The sequence below is a fragment of the Phaseolus vulgaris genome, chromosome 5, assembly GCF_000499845.2.
Source record: "Phaseolus vulgaris cultivar G19833 chromosome 5, P. vulgaris v2.0, whole genome shotgun sequence".
Classification (NCBI taxonomy): Eukaryota; Viridiplantae; Streptophyta; class Magnoliopsida; order Fabales; family Fabaceae; genus Phaseolus; species Phaseolus vulgaris.
The window spans coordinates 11,330,190-11,351,091 of record NC_023755.2 but is presented as its reverse complement, the minus strand read 5'-3'; the positions used below and the strand labels follow the sequence as shown (position 1 = coordinate 11,351,091).

At 35.6% G+C, this 20,902-nt stretch overlaps 2 non-coding genes across 2 annotated transcripts; both read left to right on the top strand.

The window, feature by feature from the left end:
* Positions 1–5,947: 5,947 nt before the first annotated feature.
* Positions 5,948–6,029, top strand: TRNAS-AGA (transfer RNA serine (anticodon AGA)). The gene has a single exon. It is a non-coding gene; the product is annotated as a tRNA-Ser (tRNA).
* A 2,340-nt stretch (positions 6,030–8,369) lies between these two features.
* TRNAS-AGA (transfer RNA serine (anticodon AGA)) lies at positions 8,370–8,451 on the top strand. The gene has a single exon. It is a non-coding gene; the product is annotated as a tRNA-Ser (tRNA).
* Positions 8,452–20,902: the final 12,451 nt, after the last annotated feature.

Below are 20,902 nucleotides of genomic sequence, written 5' to 3'. Positions count from 1 at the left end.
TGTTGGACTTGTTTGAATCTGAAGCAGTTCCTGCAAAACAAAGTTTAAGCAAAGCACAATATCTCTGATAGAAGGTTAGAGCAGTAAAACAAAACACGTTGTGTTTAACAAAAACAACAACTAAAAACCACCAGAAATACCAGCATATCAGCAGCAAAGCAACATAATTTAAAAGTTACTTAAACAAAACATAGTTTGCAGAAAATAAAACATAGCATAAAATCTCCCCCTATTTGTCTTCACAAATAGACAATAAGAATAGATAAAAAAAAGGAAATTGTTCCAGATTATACAGAATTTAAAAGGCAAAAGCACTTAAACTGATACAGGGCAAAAAACAATCGGTTGTTTCGATCATTCAACCGGTTGTTTCTCCTTCAATCATCCTTGCCATACTGAAGTTCAAAGATCTGGTTCTGAACAGCTTCAATCTGTTCATCCAGGGTCATAAAGCGAGTATCCATGCTATTGAATCTGTTGTCAATGCTCTGGAAATTGGTCACACAAAGATCATGGAGATTTCTTTAGTTTTCGGCAAAGTCATCAAGCCTATTCACCATGTATCTTTCAAAAGAAGACATAGAAGGTATCTCATCTCCTTGATGTCCTGCACTTGTTCCAACTTCAAAGGTAGTTGCAGGATGCTCTTCATTGTGAATATCCATATCAGCAGCTTGATCTTCTTCATCAAAATCAGCAGCTGCAGTACTTGATGAACCACCATGATCACCATCTTTGCTCACCCATTTTCCACTTATTTTGGTGAATCCCATCTTGCTTAGAGAGCCATTTTTCATTTCTTGTGTTGACTTAACCAACTAAGAGGTCTCATCTTCAGGATTCTCTTCAAAATAGAGCAAGAATTTAGAGATTAAAACAACATAGGGATAGTGGTAATCACTTAACCTCATGGATTTTTGCATATGTTCTTTGATGATATGAATCCAGTTGATCTTGATATTCTTCATGACGCAGTAGATGTATACAAGATCTTCTTCTGTTAAGACAGAATGGTTGCTCCCCATTGGAGTTAGAATCCAAGTAACAATAAGAGCAAACACCCTTTCATTCAATTTCAAGCCTCCAATAGAACAAGTTCTCACTTGGGCTTGTTGATTCTTCAAGCAACTCTTGTAGTATTGGACTTTGTTGAAATCCTCCACTACTCCAAGATTTCCCTTGTTAATCCTTAGACCAGCATACTTTAAACCCGTTACTGCAGTCCACACATCATGGGTAATCTCCATGTCTACACCTTTCACATGAGAAACAAGGTTGTTTCCTTCAAACTTAAGGTTGGTGTAGAATACCCGAATTAAATCAGGGTATATGTTTCCCTTCATCTCCAAGAATCTTCTTAGAAACTGATCTTTTAGAAGCTTTCTCACATTGTCAAGCTTTTGACTTTTCAGCCAATCAAAGGAAACAACTTTGGGGTTGTTGATCACCTTTGTGCTTGTTTCAAAACGATATCTCTCAATCAGCTCATTATCCCCTGAAAACCAGCCCTCAAGTCTCCCTCCAGACCTCACAGCTCTTGTTTTGATCCTCTTTGATGTAGGAGGAGTGGACTCCATGATAGCAGAAAAAGAGGCAAAGGGTCTCACACAAAGAGAGCAAGAGATGTTGCAAGAGATGGCTCAATTGATTATTCTTGTGAGAGAGAACAACTGCACCAGAATTTATAGAAAAGTTGAACCTTACTGCAATCAATTGATGTGAGTGGGTTTCAGTCTTCAAAGAGAAAAGACTTGACCAAGACCTGCACAGAAAACGTCAAAAAAAGCAGAAAACCACATGGTCATCACATGTGATCTTTGACTAGTCATAAAGGCTCTTGAATTTTCAAGATTATGGAATATATTCCTTCATGACATGTTGTAACTTCCTCCAGAACATAAACAGGCTTTCAATACAACTTTATTGACTCAAGATCTTTTCATAATTGAGATCTGCAACTGACAGAATACAAAAAGAAATTAAATTCATTCTTTCACAGTGCTGCCAGAGAGGAAACAATCGGTTGTTTTGAGGAAACAATCGGTTGTTTTTCTGCAGCAAGGATTCAAAAACATATGTAATTATTCAGAGAAAGAGTTTTTAAGCATGAAACAGTAATTAACAAATCAAAGGCAGAGTTAAGGAAGGTCTTATCCTTTTATGAGGTCCCTTCAATGAGTCATTTGTTTTGTGATCAAGAAGCTTCTTTTGACCTTTGAAAAGACTTGGACTTGTACATAACATTGATTCAGTTCCAGTGTTAATCTTTTCCTTCCAAGAACCTGATCAGATGATTCAGAGCCTCATGTTCTTCTAGATTCCCTGCATAAACATGAATTCAAGCAACAAAGTTTGGTCCCCTTACAAATGTGGGTCCATTTGGTTTATTTTTATCATTTGAAACCTCACAACCTTTGGGAATCCATTTCATAAAACCTCTAGGAACAGAATATTTCCTTATTTTGCAGAATCTGACAGAATGGTCTCTCTTCATGCAATAAAAGCATGTAACAACCGGTTGTTTCGACTTAACAATCAGTTGTTTTACTGACAATTTTGAAAAATTCTTTGAGAAATTATCTTGCTTGTTTTGTGGATTAAAACCTAATCCAAATCTTCCAAACACGCAATTTTGAGATGCCAAGACATTCTCAAAGTTGGATTTTCCTTTTGAAAGCTTATCCACAATACTAACAAGATAATGTACTTTCTTTTCAAGATTTTCACAATTTTCACAAACTAGAGAGTCACACATGAGAAGAGTTTTTGCAATGATTTTCCAGATTTTCAAAATCAATTTTTGATTTTTCCAGCTCTTCTTCCAGTGTCTTAACCCTCTTGTCAAGCCAGTTGTTAAGCCCTTTCAAACGGTTGTTTGAGAGAACCAATCGGCTAGCTTCTTCATGTGTTTCTTGAAAAGCTTCAAGCAATTTACTATAATTTTTAGCATTTAGAGAAGCACATGAACTTACATCACTTGAGCTACATGACTCATCATCTTCTTCTGCAATCAAGCATATGTTTGCCTTTTCTTCTTCACTTGATGATGAGCTTGATGAGGAGACTTCATTCTCATCCCAAGCTATGTATGCTCTTCTTGAGTTTCCCTTTTTCTCCTTGTGGCTTGATTTCTTTTCATTGCTTTCTTTGTTTGGGCAATCTGCTTTAGTGTGCCCTTGTTCACCACAACCAAAGCAAGTATAGTTGTTAGAATTGAAATCACTAGTTTTCTAGTTGCCATACCTTTCTTTGTTGGCTTCTTTGTTGCGATTTCTCTTCAAAAATCTACTAAACTTCTTGGACAGCAAACTAAGGTTTTCTTCTTCACTTTCATCACTTGATTCTTGCTTGCTTTTGTGCTTGGCAACTTTTAAAGCAATGCTTCTCACATGCTTGTCTTCACTCTCTTGAACATTGAGTCTATTCATTTCTAACTCATGTTCTCTAAGCTTACCAAATAAAGAAGCCGTTGTCAAGGATGTCAAATATTTTAACTTAGAAATTGCTATTACCTTTGGTTGCCATGATCTATCAAGAAACTTGAGGATCTTGATATTTAGCTCTTCTTTATCAAAGGCTTTCCCAAGGCTCATAAGGTGGTTGATGATGTGGGTGAACCTTTTTTGTACTTCAGCGATTGACTCACCTTTAAGCATTCTAAACATTTCATATTCCTCAATTAGAGTATGCTTCTTAGCTCTCTTCACATCATTGGTTCCTTCATGAGTCACCTCCAAAGTGTCCCACATCTCCTTGGCCGAAGAGCATTGAGAAATCCTAAAAAATTCATCCGAATTCAAGGCAAATGTTATGATGTTCTTAGCAATACAATCAAATTTGGCCTTCTTGTTTTCAGAATAAGTCCACTGAGACCAAGGTTTTTCAATGGAAGATCCATCTTTTTCAATTTTTGGAATAAAATGACCATTTTCAATTGCATCCCAAATTCCCTTGTCAAGGGATTCAACAAAGATTTTCGTCCTAACTTTCCAGAATTGGTAATTTAAACCACAGAAAAGAGATGGTCTGTTGATTGATGCACCCTCTCCAAAAGGTAGTTTTTCAGCCATTGAAAAAAGAGTTTAGGATCAAACTTGAGTATTTTTCAAGTACCAAGCTCTTGATGCCAATTATTAGAATGTATGGCTTTAAACTAGAGGGGGTGAATGGTTTAAAGGGGTTTTCACAAACTTTTTAATATAGAATGAAATTCTTTGCAAGAAACCAGAATTAGGAATTCAGTTTGCCAAGAACAAAGCTCAAAACAGAAAAGCAACAGAAAAACAATCGGTTGTTTCACAGAAACAATAGGTTGTTTATACCAGTAATATAACAGCAACTGAAATTAAAGAGTTTAAGGAAGAGAGAATTGCACAAACAGTTTATACTGGTTCACTCTTAACCCAAGAGCTACATCCAGTTTCCCAGAAACCACTGGGGAATCCACTAAGTAATCAAATCCAGATTACATACACACACCACCAAAGAAGTGACCTTGATCCCCTCAAGACACACACTTCCTTTGGCTCAGCATTTACACCACCAAGAATGTAGATCTTGACAACCTCAAGAGCACACAACCCTTCTTGGCTTTACAACACGAAAATGTACACAAATCACAGAACAAATTACACTGTTACAGAATCAACTGAAATCAATACAGAGTAATCCTATTCCACTTCTCTCTTGAATAACCAAAGCTCAAGTTCAAACTCAAATGCTTTTAAAACTCTTTGAAAAACTCAAATATGTTTTTCTTTCTTGTTGTTTGTTATAAAACATTAACAAACTATTTATATTATTCAAATCTTGGTCAAAGCATTTAAAGCAGGAGCGTATTCAGTTATGAAATCAATTAAAGCTCTTTTAACAAACAAAATTGATTTTTGTTAGGATTCCAAACAAACAATCGGTTGAAATAGCGAATCAATTGGTTGTTTGGGTTTGACAGCAAGTCAACCATCCAAAACAGTTTTCAAACTTTTTCAAAAACACCAAAATATAAACAATCGGTTGTTTCGACAAAACAACAGGTTGTTTTTCACTTAGTTTGAAAAACACTTTAATCTTAAAAGATTTGAAAACACTTAAGCTTTAGATTCAACAAAGAGTGGATTACGAATATAATCTACCCCAGATCCTATTCTAAATCACCTCAGCAACAACAAACACATCCAACCTTCCATCAAACACAAAGGATTTGGATTTTTCAAAGCTTGAACACAGTTGATTCAACAATGAACACCTCGATCACCACGATTAGGTGGTCTACCACCACCACCTCTACCTTTTGGTGTCATCTGCAAGTGAAACTTATTGCATATAAAAGATGTAATACAATAATCAAAGTGGATCAATCAATTTTGAATAATAAATAAAGTAATCATGATCAAAAGACTCAAACCTGATAATGTTTTCTATAGCCAAATATGTCAGTTGTCTTATTTGTCATTCACTACAATTATAGGAAATAACAATAAAATTAATGTAAACATAGTTTAGAGAAGGTATACAATCAATTTTAATGCATGAATCACGTTCTAGTTCAACGAGAAGACGAAGAACAGATTCCAGAAGAGACAAATCAGAAGTGGAGCTTCTCACCAAAGTCAACCGACAAAAACATGTATTCATGCCCCTAAACACAAATAATTTGTAAGGATTAATTATAAATTAAGTAAATATATTGGCAGCACTACCACATATAAAGTAACAGGTTTATCATGGACATTTCATAAAAAAAGTATTCTTTCTTTAGAACCCTAAATTTCAGATTAAATTTTTTGTACATTTTGAAAACTTTAGCCCTAATACATATAGATGCTAAGAACACCAAGGATTTGATAGATCTAGAAGTGAGTGTAAAACCTTTTGCAGATCAGCAAAGCATAATTTATATTGTGCAAATGGTTTGAATATTAAAGTTAGTTTTGTTGTTATCATCACAGTGGACATGCCGGAGTGGTTATCGGGCATGACTAGAAATCATGTGGGCTCTGCCCGCGCAGGTTCGAATCCTGCTGTTCGCGCTTTTTTTATCATAAAATTGTCAATAAATTTAAAATTTAAAAATAATTATATTTAATAAGTTTTATAAACTAATATTTCAAAACTAGGGTTTTAAGGATTCTCCAACCATTTTTTTTATCAACAATAAAATAAATAAATAAATAAATAGGGACCACTTCAGGGGTGGTCCAACCCATAAAATACAAAATGTTAAAGATGGAATCAACTTTTGTATTGGAGTTATAACAACTTTACTCTCATGATTTAGACTTCAAAATTAAGCACTTTTCTAGTCTTTTTTTACCTATTATTCTATTGAAGCAAAATTTAGATCATACAAATTTGCCCACTTTTTAACAACCAACATTGTTTTCCTTAACCAATTTGTCAGATTATATTGGAAGGTTCATTTGGTGGTGTAAATTTGTGTTCAAAACATATTCTCAAAATGATATATGAAAATAAGAACATATTAATGAATAACAATTAGATTAAAATATACTTATTCTCCGTTTTTTGCATGAAATCAGGGCCTCAAATCAACTACGTTGGCATACTCATACTCGGGTGTAAGTGTAAGAGAGTCTTATATCGACGAAGGTCGATTCATAGTTGGCTTTGTAAAAACGATAGTCGGAATTGATTTTTCTACATGATGTTCAAAAAAATTTCCATGAAGTGTTGGAAGAACAGACGAAGGGTGAATGTTGCTATAGATTAGTCAGCAACACGAACACCTTGATCACCTTGATTAGGTGGTCTACCACCACCACCTCTACCTTTTGGTGTCATCTGCAAGTGAAACTTATTGCATATAAAAGATGTAATACAATAATCAAAGTGGATCAATCAATTTTGAATAATAAATAAAGTAATCATGATCAAAAGACTCAAACCTGATAATGTTTTCTATAGCCAAATACGTCAGTTGTCTTATTTGTCATTCACTACAATTATAGGATATAACAATAAAATTAATGTAAACATAATTTAGACAAGGTATATATTACCAAGTGGACTTTAAGCCTAACTCAACCCCATAAAACCGGCTCATAAGATTGAGGTCTGCACCCATTTATATATTATGAAATGTCCTTATCTCTAGTCGATGTGGGATCTCCAACACACCCCCCTCACGCTGAGAGTGATAGATAGAAGCTCGTGCGTGGGACTATATATTTTGGGTGGTCCGATAGCGGCCCGATAGCAGGTGGCACGATAGGCCCAACAAATACTCGCTAGGATAGGCTCAAAATGGCTCTGATACCATATTACCAAGTGGACTTTAAGCCTAACTCAACCCCATAAAACCGGCTCATAAGATTGAGGTTTGCACCCATTTATATATTATGAAATGTCCTTATCTCTAGTCGATGTGGGATCTCCAACACACCCCCCTCACGCCGAGAGTGATAGATAGAAGCTCGTGCGTGGGACAATATATTTTGGGTGGTCCGATAGCGGTCCGATAGCGGGTGGCACGATAGGCCCAACAAATACTCGCTAGGATAGGCTCAAAATGGCTCTGATACCATATTACCAAGTGGACTTTAAGCCTAACTCAACCCCATAAAACCGACTCATAAGATTGAGGTCTGCACCCATTTATATATTATGAAATGTCCTTATCTCTAGTCGATGTGGGATCTCCAACACACCCCCCTCACGCCGAGAGTGATAGATAGAAGCTCGTGCGTGGGACTATATATTTTGGGTGGTCCGATAGCGGCCCGATAGCGGGTGGCACGATAGGCCCAACAAATACTCGCTAGGATAGGCTCAAAATGGCTCTGATACCATATTACCAAGTGGACTTTAAGCCTAACTCAACCCCATAAAACCGGCTCATAAGATTGAGGTCTGCACCCATTTATATATTATGAAATGTCCTTATCTCTAGTCGATGTGGGATCTCCAAAAGTATACAATCAATTTTAATGCATGAATTACGTTACAGTTCAACGAGAAGACGTAGAACAAATTCCAGAAGAGACAAATCAGAAGTGGAGCTTCTCACCAAAGTCAACCGACAAAAATATGTATTTATGCCCCTAAACACAAATAATTTGTAAGGAGTATTTATAAATTAAGTAATCATATTGGCAACACTACCACATAGAAAGTACCAGGTTTATCATGGACATTTCATAAAAAAAGTATTCTTTCTTTAGAACCCTAAATTTCAAATTAAAGTTTTTGTACATTCTGAAAACATTAGCCCTAATACATATAGATGCTAAGAACACCAAGGATTTGACAGATCTAGAAGTGAGTGTAAAACCTTTTGCAGATCAGCAAAACATAATTTATATTGTGCAAATGGTTTGAATATTAAAGTTAGTTTTGTTGTTATCATCACAGTGGACATGCCGGAGTGGTTATCGGGCATGACTAGAAATCATGTGGGCTCTGCCCGCGCAGGTTCGAATCCTGCTGTTCACGCTTTTTTATCCATAAAATTTTCAATAAATTTAAAATTTAAAAATTATTATATTTAATAAGTTTTATAAACTAATATTTCAAAACTAGGGTTCTAAGCATTCTCCAAACATAAGATACAAAATGTTAAAGATGGGTTCAACTTTTGTATTGGAGTTATAGGAACTTTTTGTACTCTCGTGATTTAGACTTCAAAATTAAGCACTTTTCTAGTCTTTCTTTACCTATTATTCTATTGAAACAAAATTTAGATCATACAAATTTGCCCACTTTTTTAACAACCAACATTGTTTTCCTTAACCAATTTGTCAGATTATATTGGAAGGTTCATTTACTGGTGTAAATTTGTATTCAAAACATATTCTCAAACTGATATATGAAAATTAGAACATATTAATGACTAACAATTAGATTAAAATATACTTACTCCCCATTTTTTGCATGAAATCAAGGCCTCAAATCAACTATATTGTCATACTCGTACTCAAGTGTAAGGGTAAGAGAGTCTTGTATCGACGAAGGTTGATTCATAGTTGGCTCAGTAAAAACGGTAGTGGGAATGTATTATTCTACATGATGTTCAAAAAATTTCCATGAAGTGTTGGAAGAACAGACGAAGGGGGAATGTTGGTGTTGGGTGAAGATTCGTCAGCAACAGGAACACCTCGATCACTACTATTAGGTGGTCTACCACCACCGTGTTGAACCAAGTGTGTTCAAGCTTTGAAGAATCCAAACCCTTTGAAGGATGATAAAAGGCTGGTTGTGCTTCCTGTTGCTGAGTTGTCTTTTAGATAGGTTCTGGGTAGATTTTATGTATAATCCACTCTTGATTGAATCCAAAGCATAGGCATTCTCAATCCTTTTAAAAGAAAAGTGGTTTTCAAACTAAGTGAAAAACAACCTGTTGTTTTGTCAAAACAACCGATTATTTTGTACTTAGGTGTTTTTAGAAAAGGTTGAAAACTGTTTTTATGGTTGACTTGCTGTCAAAACCAAAACAACCGATTGATATGTGGAAACAACCGATTGTTTGTTTTGGTACCATAACATAAAATTGTTTTGTGCTTTGACTCAGCATTAAATGATTTTCAAACTATTTACGCTCCAGTTTTTAATGCTCTGACCAATCTTTAAATGCAATGAATAGTTTGTTAAGATTTGATAACAAACAACAACTTTGATTATATACAGAAAAACAGATTTGAGTTTTTCAAGGAGTTTTGATTAAGAGAAAAAGTTGAGATTGCTTAGAGATTGAGATTGATAAAAAAGTGTGAGCTAGGATTTTCTGCTTGTATTGATTTCAGATTCGTTCTGTAACAAGTGTAATCCTTTGTACTCTTGAAAGAAACTTTATGTGGTTGCTAAGAAGTGTTGTGTGTTCTTGAGGGGATCAATATCAACATTCTTAGTGGTGTTGTGCTGACCAAGAGAAGTGTGTGTCTTGAGGGGATCAAGGTCACTTCTTTGGTTGTGTTGTAAGTGATCTAGGGTTAATTGCTTAGTGGATTTCCTCAGTGGTTTCTGAGAAGACTGGATGTAGCTCTGGGTTTAGAGTGAATCAGTATAAACCTTTGTGTGAATTCTCTCTATCCTTAATCTCTTTAAATTCAGTTTTGATATTTGTGAACTGGTATAAACAACCGATTGTTGTTATGGTGTTGTGCTTATTTGCTTTTTGTTTTGGCAAACTGATTTCCTTATCAATTGTTTCTCAAAGTAATTTCATTCTTGACTTAAAAGTTTGCGAAAACCCTCTTTAAACCATTCAGCCCCCCCCCCCCCCTTTAGTTTAAAGCCACACTTTCTTACAATTGGCATTAAGAGCTTGGTTCTTGAAATTTATTCAAGTGTGATCCTAAAAGTGTTTTTTAATTGCTGATAGACTACCTTTGGGGGAAGGTGCTTCAATCAACAGACCACCTCTGTTTTGTGGTTTGAACTACCAATTTTGGAAAGTGAGAATGAAAATCTTTGTGGAATCACTTGACAAAGGTATTTGGGATGCAATTGAAAATGGTTCTTTTGTCCCAAAATTTGATAAAGATGGATCATCCATTGAAAAGTCTTGGTCTCGATGGACTGACTCTGAAAGCAAGAAGGCCAAATTCGATTGCATTGCTAAAAACATAATAACCTCTGTTTTGAATTCAGATGAGTTTTTCAGGGTCTCTCAATGCAAATCAGCAAAAGAAATGTGGGACACCTTGGAGGTAACTTATGAAGGTACAAATGAGGTGAAGAGAGCAAGGAAACATACTATAATCCAAGAGTATGAGATGTTTAGAATGCTCAAAGGTGAAACAATTGCTGAAGTGCAGAAAAGATTCACGCACATCATCAATCATCTCATGAGCTTTGACAAGACCTTTGAAAAAGAAGAGCTAAACATCAAGATTCTGAAATGTCTTGATAGAGCATGCCAACCTAAGGTAACTGCAATTTCTGAATCTAAAGATCTAACATCCTTGAGTATGGCTTCTTTGTTTGGCAAGCTTAGGGAACATGAGTTAGAGATGAATCGACTCAATGCTCAAGAAAGCGAAGACAAGCACGTAAGGAGTATAGCCTTAAAAGCTGTCAAGCACAAAGGCAAACAAGAATCCAACGATGATAGTGATGAAGAGAACCTTAGCTTGCTATCCAGAAAGTTTAGCAAATTCTTGAAGAGGAACCGCAACAAGGACAACAACAAAGATAGGTATGGAAACAAGAAATCCAATGATTTTAATTCCAATAACTATACTTGTTTTAGTTGTGGTGAGCAAGGGCACATAAAGGCAGATTGCCCAAACAAAAGCAAGGAGAAAAAGCCTAGCTACAAGGAAAAGAAGGGCAAGACAAAGAGAGCCTACATAGCTTGGGATGAGAATGAGGTATCCTCATCAAGTTCATCATCAAATGAAGAAGAAAGAGATAACATTTGTTTAATTGCTGAAGATGATGATGAATCTTTGATGAGCATATATTTATTCACACTCATTAGCCTAATTCATAGATTATTGGACTATAATAATAAATAAATCCATTGTTTTAATTAATATTCTTATAATTGGGTTTATTTGGGCCTTAACTATTATTATTGTTAATTTTGTGTTTTTAGAGTAAATTATCCGGAGGAAGCATCTACCTTTGTGAATGGGCCAAATATGCAAAAGTCCAAGTTGCTTCTTGAACCAAAACAGAAAAAATATTATGAGGAGAAGAAAGAGAAAATAAAAGCTACAAGATTCTAGAAACAGAATTGGAAGCAAATCTTTTGCAAAATACAGGAATTCTGGAAAGATGGAAACTTGGAAACGGTTAACAAAATATAAACTACAATATTCTCTCAAGATCCTTGGAGCAGAAAAGCTTATAAAAGGACACAAGCATCAAGGAGAAAAAGGGAGAGCTTCATAGGGTTTTCTTAGTTTATTTTCTTCTTAGTAATTCTTTTGTTTTGCCTCCGCATGGAAGGCTAAACATTTTTTTGTTGGTTCTTTTGTAATTCCCCATTGAGTTCTGAGGTTTTGTTCCAATAAAAGTTTCGATTTTTAATTCTCTATAGCAGTTGTTTTTATTGTCTAATCTCCTGGAAAACTGGTTTTTGTGAGAGGTTGTACTTGAACGCATGATTGAGAGTCTTCCTTATCTTAAACTTTGGTTTCTTAGTTAGTTCGCATTGTTCTAATTAATTTCTTGGGCGCATGATTCAAGGGAGAGGAGGTAAGCATTCCCATGGAGTATACGCATGGAACAAAGTGGGTATTGATTAAACTAGTAGACGCATGCTTTACTAGTGAGTTTCAGTTGAATCAGATCGGCGCATGTTCAATCTGGTTTAGCTCTGTTGGAGGATTGAGAAAAGATTAATCTTTAGAGAACCTGTGAGGAATTCAATGGTGGAAGAACTTGGGATCAACCGCTTTTTATTTGCTATTTTAATTTCTTTTATATTTTTTGCACAACTATCTCAAACCCCCTTTTCATCTTTATTGTTATTGCTAACTTTTATTGCTTGCAGATAGATTTTAAACCCTGATCAACTGATTTTACTATTGGATTCGTTGGGAGACGACTTGGGGACATTTGTCCACAATTATACTATCATCTCTCTAGTGTTAGACAAGTCTATGCTAAAATCATATTAATTTGACAGCAAAACGACAACTATCAACCTTGCAGCTCAAGTGAAGTAAGTTCTTGTGCTTCTTTAAATGAACAAAATTATAATGAATTGCTTGAAGCTTTTCAAGAAACTCACGATGAAGCTAATCAATTGGTTCTTTCAAACAACCGATTGAAAGAACTTAACAACTGGCTGGAAAAGAGAGTGAAATCACTTGAAGAAGAGCTTGAAAAAGCTAAAAAGGATTTTAAAAATTTGGAAACACATTTCAAAAATTCTTCTTGCAAGTGTGACACTCTCATTTGCGAAAATTATGAAAACCTTGAGAAAAAAGTGCATTATCTTGTTAATACTGTGGATAAGCTTTCAAAGGAAAAATCTAACTTTGAGAATGTCTTGGCACCTTAGAATTGTGTTTTTGGAAAAGATGGTTTAGGTTTTAATCCACAAAACAAACAAGATAAGTTTTCAAAAAAAAAATTCAAGAAATCCAGTAAAACAACCGATTGTTAAGTCGAAACAACCGGTTGTTACATGCTTTTACTGCATGAAAAAGGGCCATTCGGTTAGATTCTGCAAAATAAGGAAATTTTTTGTTCCCAGGGGCTTCATGAAATGGATTCCTAAAGGATGTGAGGTTCCAAATGAGAAAAAGAAATCAATTGGACCCACATTTGTGAAGGGGCCAAATCTTGTTCTCATGTTAGTGCAGGAAATCTAAAGAAGTGTGAGGGACTGAGTCAACTGATCAAGTTCTTGGAAGAAAAAGACAAACATTGAAGCTGAATCAATGTTCTATATCTGTCCAAAGGCTCTCAACAGTTAAATGAGGCTTCTTGATCACAAAGCACATGGCTCATTAAAAGAACATCACAAAGGATAAGACCTTCCTTATCTTTGTCTTAAATTACTGTTTAAATTCATATTCATGCTTAAATATCTCTTTTAAAATGGTCAATTTCTTCTGCTTTGAAGTCTTTCTGCTCATGATTAAAAATTCAAAATCAGTTTTACTGCTGTAGAAAAACAACCGATTGTTTCATCTAAACAACCGATTGTTTTATGTCTGACAGCACTGTGAAGAAATCAATTTAATTTCTGTTTTGAATTTCTATCCGTTGCATATCAAATTAAAGAAATAATCCTTGGTCAATGAACCTGTGTTGAAAGCTGATCACACTCAGAAAGAAGTTACAACAATCTTAAAGGAATATATTCCACAATCTTGAAAATTTAAGAGCTTTTATGACTAGTCAAAGATCACATGTGATGACCATGTGATTTTCTGCTTTTTTTTTACGTTTTCTGTGCAGAGCTTGGTGAAGTCTTTTCTCTCTGAAAATCTGGGACCCACTCATGTCATTGAATGCTTTATGATTCTATTTTTTCTATAAAATTTGTTGCAGTTGATCTCTTCCACAAGAACAACCAATTGCAACATCTCTTGCAATTCTGGTGTGAGCTTCTCTCTGCCTCTTCTCTGCCATCATGGAATCAACTCCTCCCACCTTAAAGAGAGTTAAAACCAGAGCAGTAAGATCTGGAGGAAGGCTAGAAGGATGGTTTTCTGGTGATAATGATCTTATTGAAAGGTATAGGTTTGAGACTAGCACCAAAGTGATAAACAACCCCAAAGTTGTTTGCTTTGATTGGCTGAAAAGCCAAAAGCTAGATAATGTAAGAAGGCTGCTCAAAGATCAATCTCTCAGAAAGTTCTTGGAGATGAAGGGGAACATCTACCCAGATTTGATTAGAGTGTTCTACACAAATCTCAAATTTGAGGGAAACAACCTTGTCTCTCATGTGAAGGGTGTAGATATGGAGATCACCTATGATGTGTGGACTGCAGTGGCGGGTCTGAAGTATTCTGGCCTCAGAATCAACAAGGGGAACCTTATTGTGACTTGGATTCTAACTCCAAGGGGGAGCAATCATTCTGTTCTTACAGAGGAGGACCTTGTGTATATCTACTGCATAATGAAGAAAATCAGAATAAATTGGATCCACATCATCAAGGAGCACATGCAAAAGGCAATGAGTTTAAGTGACTATCACTATCCATATGTTGTTTTGATTTCTAAATTTTTGTTGTATTTTGAAGTCAATCTGGAGGATGAAACATATGAGTTGGTCAAGTCAACTCAAGATTTGAACAATGGATCTCTCAGCAAAATGGGATTCACCAAAATAGGTGGCAAATGGATAAGCAAAGATGGTGACCATGGTGCCTCATCAAGTGTTGTTGCTGATCTTGAAGAAGAAGAACATGCTACTGATATGGATTTTCAACATGAAGATCATCCCGAAACAAATCAAGATGTTGGACCCAGTGCTGGTGCTGGAAATCAAGAAGATGGAATGCCAACCATGTCTTCTTTTGAGAGATACATGGTCAATAGGCTTGATGGATTTGCGGAGAACCAAAGGAATCTCCATGATCTGTGTGTAAGAAACTTACAGAGCATTGATAACAGGTTCAACAGCATGGATGCACGCTTCATAACTTTGGATGAACAGATTAAGGCAGTACCAAATTTTTTATCTACAATATGCTGATGATGAATGAAGAGGAAAAACAACTGGTTGATATCTCGAAACAACCAATTGTTTTTTTATGTTTTATCAGTTTTTTTGTTTTCTGCTTCTGCTTTTTAATTCTGTTGTATTAAGAACAATTATCTTTTTTATCTCTTATTTTTTCTATTTGTGAAGACAAATAGGGGGAGATTTATGTTGTGTTTGTTTTTTTTTCGTTATTAATTTCTGCAAAACAGTTGTATGGTTGAAACCTTATAGGTTATTGCTCTGATATTATGCTCTGAAATTCTGTTTCTGTTTCTGTGCTAACCAAATATCAGATATTCTATGCTTTGCTTAAAACTGTGTCTTGTAGGAACTGCTTTAGATTCAATCAATCCAACACAAGCATCAGGGATTTGTCTTCATCAAATAGGGAGAGATTGTTGAACCAAGTGTGTTCAAGCTTTGAAGAATCCAAACCCTTTGAAGGATGATGAAAGGCTGGTTGTGCTTGTTGTTGCTGAGCTGTCTTTTAGATAGGTTCTAGGGTAGATTTTATGTATAATCCACTCTTGATTGAATCCAAAGCATAGACATTCTCAATCCTTTTAAAAGAAAAGTGTTTTTCAAACTAAGTGAAAAACAACCTGTTGTTTTGTCGAAACAACCTGTTGTTTTGTCGAAACAACCGATTGTTTTCTACTTAGGTGTTTTTAGAAAAGGTTGAAAACTATTTTTATGGTTGACTTGCTGTCAAAACCAAAACAACCGATTGATTCGTGGAAACAACCGATTGTTTGTTTTGGTACCATAACAGAAAACTGTTTTGTGCTTTGACTGAGCATTAAATGATTTTCAAACTATTTACGCTCCAGTTTTTAATGCTCTGACCAATCTTTAAATGCAATGAATAGTTTGTTAAGATTTGATAACAAACAACAACTTTGATTATATACAGAAAAACAGATTTGAGTTTTTCAAGGAGTTTTGATTAAGATTGCTTAGAGATTGAGATTGATCAAAGAGTGTGAGCTAGGATTTTCTGCTTGTATTGATTTCAGATTCGTTCTGTAACAAGTGTAATCCTTTGTACTCTTGAAAGAAACTTTCTGTGGTTGCTGAGAAGTGTTGTGTGTTATTGAGGGCATCAAGATCAGCATTCTTAGTGGTGTTGTGCTGACCAAGAGAAGTGCGTGTCTTGAGGGGATCAAGGTCACTTCTTTGGTTGTGTTGTAAGTGATCTAGGGTTGATTTATTAGTGGATTTCCTCAGTGGTTTCTGAGAAGATTGGATGTAGCTCTGGGTTTAGAGTGAATCAGTATAAACCTTTGTGTGAATTCTCTCTATCCTTAATCTCTTTAAATTCAGTTTTGATATTTGTGAACTGGTATAAACAACCGATTGTTTTTCTGGTGCTGTGCTTATTTGCTTAGTGTTTTGGCAAACTGAATTCCTTATCAATTGTTTCTCGAAGTAATTTCATTCTTGACTTAAAAGTTTGCGAAAACCCTCTTTAAACCATTCACCCCCCCTCCCCCTCTAGTTTAAAGCCACACTTTCTTACACACCGCCTCTACCCTTTGGTGTCATCTACAAGTGAAACTTATTGCTTATAAAAGATGTAATACAATAATCAAAGTGGATCAATCAATTTTGAATAAATAAATAAAGTAATCATGATCAAAAGACTCAAACATAATGTTTTTTGTAGCCACATATGCCAATTATCTTATCTGTCATTCACTACAATTATAGGAAATAACAATAAAATTAATGTAAACATAGTTTAGACAAGGTATACAATCAACTTTAATGCATGAATTACCAAAGAGGTATCTGTGTTACTGAAATCACTATCAATGTTATCCTCACTTGAAATGTATTCCTAATCGTATTATTCACCTAGGTTTTTTTCATTTAGTAATTGTATATCTACTTCTTCTCCCCCAATCAACATCAGTAAGAGTATCATGAATGAAGTCTAGATCAACATGTAGCACTACTTCAAGTTGTAGAAGCTTATCATCTTGGTATGGAGTGTCATGTTCAACCTAACTTATTGTGTTATCAATGATTCTACTACGAACTTTTGTTTTAATTACTCCCAACCAACCTTGGTGTCCCTATAGATATTTGGTGTAAAAACATGCTCTGCTTGTTGTGCAAATATGAATGGATCATATGCTTTATTATATTTCTATGATTCCTTTACTTGAATAATTTCGTAGTTTTTATTTACTTTGGTTCCTATATTAGGAGTATTATCAAACCATTCACATTGAAAGAAAACTAAATTCATTATTGGGAAGTCAATATACTCCAATTGAATAATATTAGACAATATTCCATAAAAGTATGACTCTAATTTAGCATTGGTTCCTCGTACATAAACATCATAGTTAGTGGAATTCATGCACTAGTACAAAATATCAAAACCACGACCCCATGTAACGACAATTGTTAGAAAACTGTCATGGAAAAAAAAAGTGGTGGTAGTTTTGTAATTTTTGGAACTTTTTAACAACGGTTGCTAAAGGAACTGTCGTTAAAATTGGTTCTGAGATACATATAACAGTTTGCAACAGACCGTCTTTAAAAGGGTTCTGAGAGACATATAAATGACGATTCAATAATACAATCGTCATTGAAAGTGGTTCTTTTTCTGAAAAAATATAACTCGCTCCTTATCTCACTTTCACTCATTCTCTCGCTCTCATTCTGAGAACCCTTCCTCAATGGCGGCAACCTCACCCCAGCGACGACCTCCGCTCTCACCGCTGCTTCTGACCCAACAACGACCTCGGTCCACTGCATGAGCTTCTCCATCGCGCCTCTTCTTCACGAGCCACCATGAACCTAACGCTTCTCCTCGAGCCACCGCAACCACCACATTGTTTCCTCCGCAAGCTTTCCTAGCTTTCTTCCTTGTCACGATAGCTTAAAAACTCACATTTAAGGTCAGTGTTTTATTTACTATTTAATTTTATAATAAATGTGTTTTTGTATGTGTTGAACATGTTAATTCTAAGTCCGGAGGTGTTCGACATTCTACAATTTTTATTTAGTTTTATAATGAATTAGATAATACTTGTGTGTATTGAACGTGTTGATTTTGAGTTCAGGAGTGTCCAACCTTTGACAATTTTGATTTAGTTTTATTATGAATTAGATAGTATTTGTATGTATTGAATACATTGATGCTGAGTTTGGGGGTGTCCGACCTTCGACAATTTTGATTTAGATTTTCTTAGTCTACCAATTCTATGGACCGAAGTTGGATTGATACACCACGTATAATTGATGCATACGAGATGTATTAGGCAGATAGTTTACATTCTATTATAACAGTTACACATACGTAACTCTTATATATACATGTATCCCATGCATCCTGCAATATACTGAAACTCATATATTCATATACATTTTCCTTCTTCTCTCTATCTTCTAACATGGTATCTAGAGTTATCTTTTTCCCACGATCTCTTCTGCTACCTCTTCTTCATCATCTTCTTCCTCTATTTTTTCCTCCTCCTTCTTCGCCAATGGCGTCTCCTTCCTTACTCCACTTTTCTACCCCGATCACCCTAAAACTTACAGATGAAAATTTTCTGATTTGGAAACAACAAATATTTGCTACTCTTCATGGCCTCGATCTCATGCATCTCCTTGATGGTACTCATGTTCCATCAGAGTTTCTTCCATCCAAAGGTCAAGATCAAAAACCCACCATCAACACAATCTTTCTACATTATCATAAGCAAGACCAGCTTCTCATAGCCTGGTTGATTAACTCCATGTCCTCCTCCATCTTAACCAAAATGGTCAATCTAGAATCTTCTGCTGCTATTTGGACGCGCTTATCCACATCTTATGCCTCCCACACAAGGGCCACCATCAAGAAACTTCGTCTTCTTCTTCGCACACCTTAGAATGACAAAATCGTTGGCAACTACCTTCTTGAATATCAAAAAGACTATTGATTCCCTATCTGCCATTGGTGTTTCCATTTCTAATGTCGAACACATAGATGTCATCCTGGATGGTCTATCGGAGGAATACGATGGTTTCATCACCGTTGTCCTCTTCCATTCTGATCCTTACACTACTGACGAGCTTGAGTCTTTACTCCTCGCTCAAGCAGAGAGGTTTGAGAAACATAAACTCATAAAAAATTCCATCATTCAAGCTAATCAGGTTTCCACACAATGGTTCTCAACTCGTCCCAACAAGAAACCCAATTTTCAAACCAAACCCTATCGCGGTGGTCACAACCAGAGTCGCCCATCGTATCCAAACTTTGTGCATTCCTTTATGGATTGAGACCTATCACTCATCTTCCTTTCCGCCATCTTGCACCTTGGAATTCAAGTAAACCGCATTGTCAGATCTGTCATAAACAGGGACACACTGTTGATACATGTTGGCATAGGTATGATCCTCTTATCAATTCTTCGTTTATGGCTAATGTCTCTCAATCTTCCTTCTCAGCCGGAGATGATTATGCACCGTCGACCATCGAAGATCCCCTTTGGTACCCCGATAGTGGAGCTACCAACCATGTCACTAACAACCCATCTGTTTTTCACAACAAATCCATTTATCATGGCTCTGAATCTTTAAAGGTTGACAACGGTCAAGGTATGAATATTATACACACAAGATCTGCTTTCTATATTGCACCACACACACACAAAAATTTCCTTCTACGTCATCTGTTACACGTACCACATATCACCAAAAACTTGATTAGCATTGCTCAATTTACAAAAGACAATAATGTTTATTTTGAATTTTATCCTCACTCTTGTTTTGTTAAACATCAGGACACTCTTCAGATTCTCATTCAAGGAATGGTTAGAGATGGTCTATATGTTTTTCCTTCTTCCACTGATTCACTCTCTTACACTGCTAACCATGCTTTCTACAAACTGAATGTACATCCCTTACAGCTTTGGCATAACAGGCTTGGGCACAACAGCTTTCTGTTGTTCAAAGTGTTTTAAAATCTAGCAACATACAATATAACTCTAAGACTCAATTTTGTAATGCATGTGTGATCGGTAAGTCACACCAACTCCCTTTCCATGCTTCTGCTAACAATTACATTGCACCTTTACAGTTGGTTTTCGTTGACATTTGGGGACCTTCACCTATATGTGCTTCCAATGGTTCACGATATTATATCTCCTTCCTTGATGCTTATAGTTCTTATACATGGATTTTTGTAATTTCCCATAAACCTCAGACTTCTCTCGCTTTTTTCTCATTTTAAAATATTTACTGAAAATCAAACTGACTATAAACTCAAAGCTATCCAAACTGACAATGCTAAAGAGTTTCTATGTTTCTAATAGTTTACTACCGCTTTTGGAATCCATCACCATCTCATATGTCCTCACACTCTTGAGCAGAATGGATCCATTGAAAGAAAGCATATACATATAACTGACATGGGGCTCACTCTTCTTTTTGTTGCCTCTCTGCCTCTCAAGTTCTAGGTTGACAATTCCATTTAACATCTATTATTACTTACATGTTTCATAATTTTATGTGTTCTAACATGAAATCTTATTATTTTAATACTTATTCTGGATATAACATGTTTAGTGGGAGGAGAAATGAAAATGCGAAAAATCTTACTTGGATGCACCTTAAGGTATTTAATGTATATTTGTTCACTCACTTCAATGTGTGTCATTGATTTATTTAATAACATTTATTTTAACTTGTAGTACAATAAAAAAATATGTAAATTATGAGTGCGGTTACAATGTGATGCAGGGGATGTCAACTATTGTGCGAGCTGGAATTGATAGA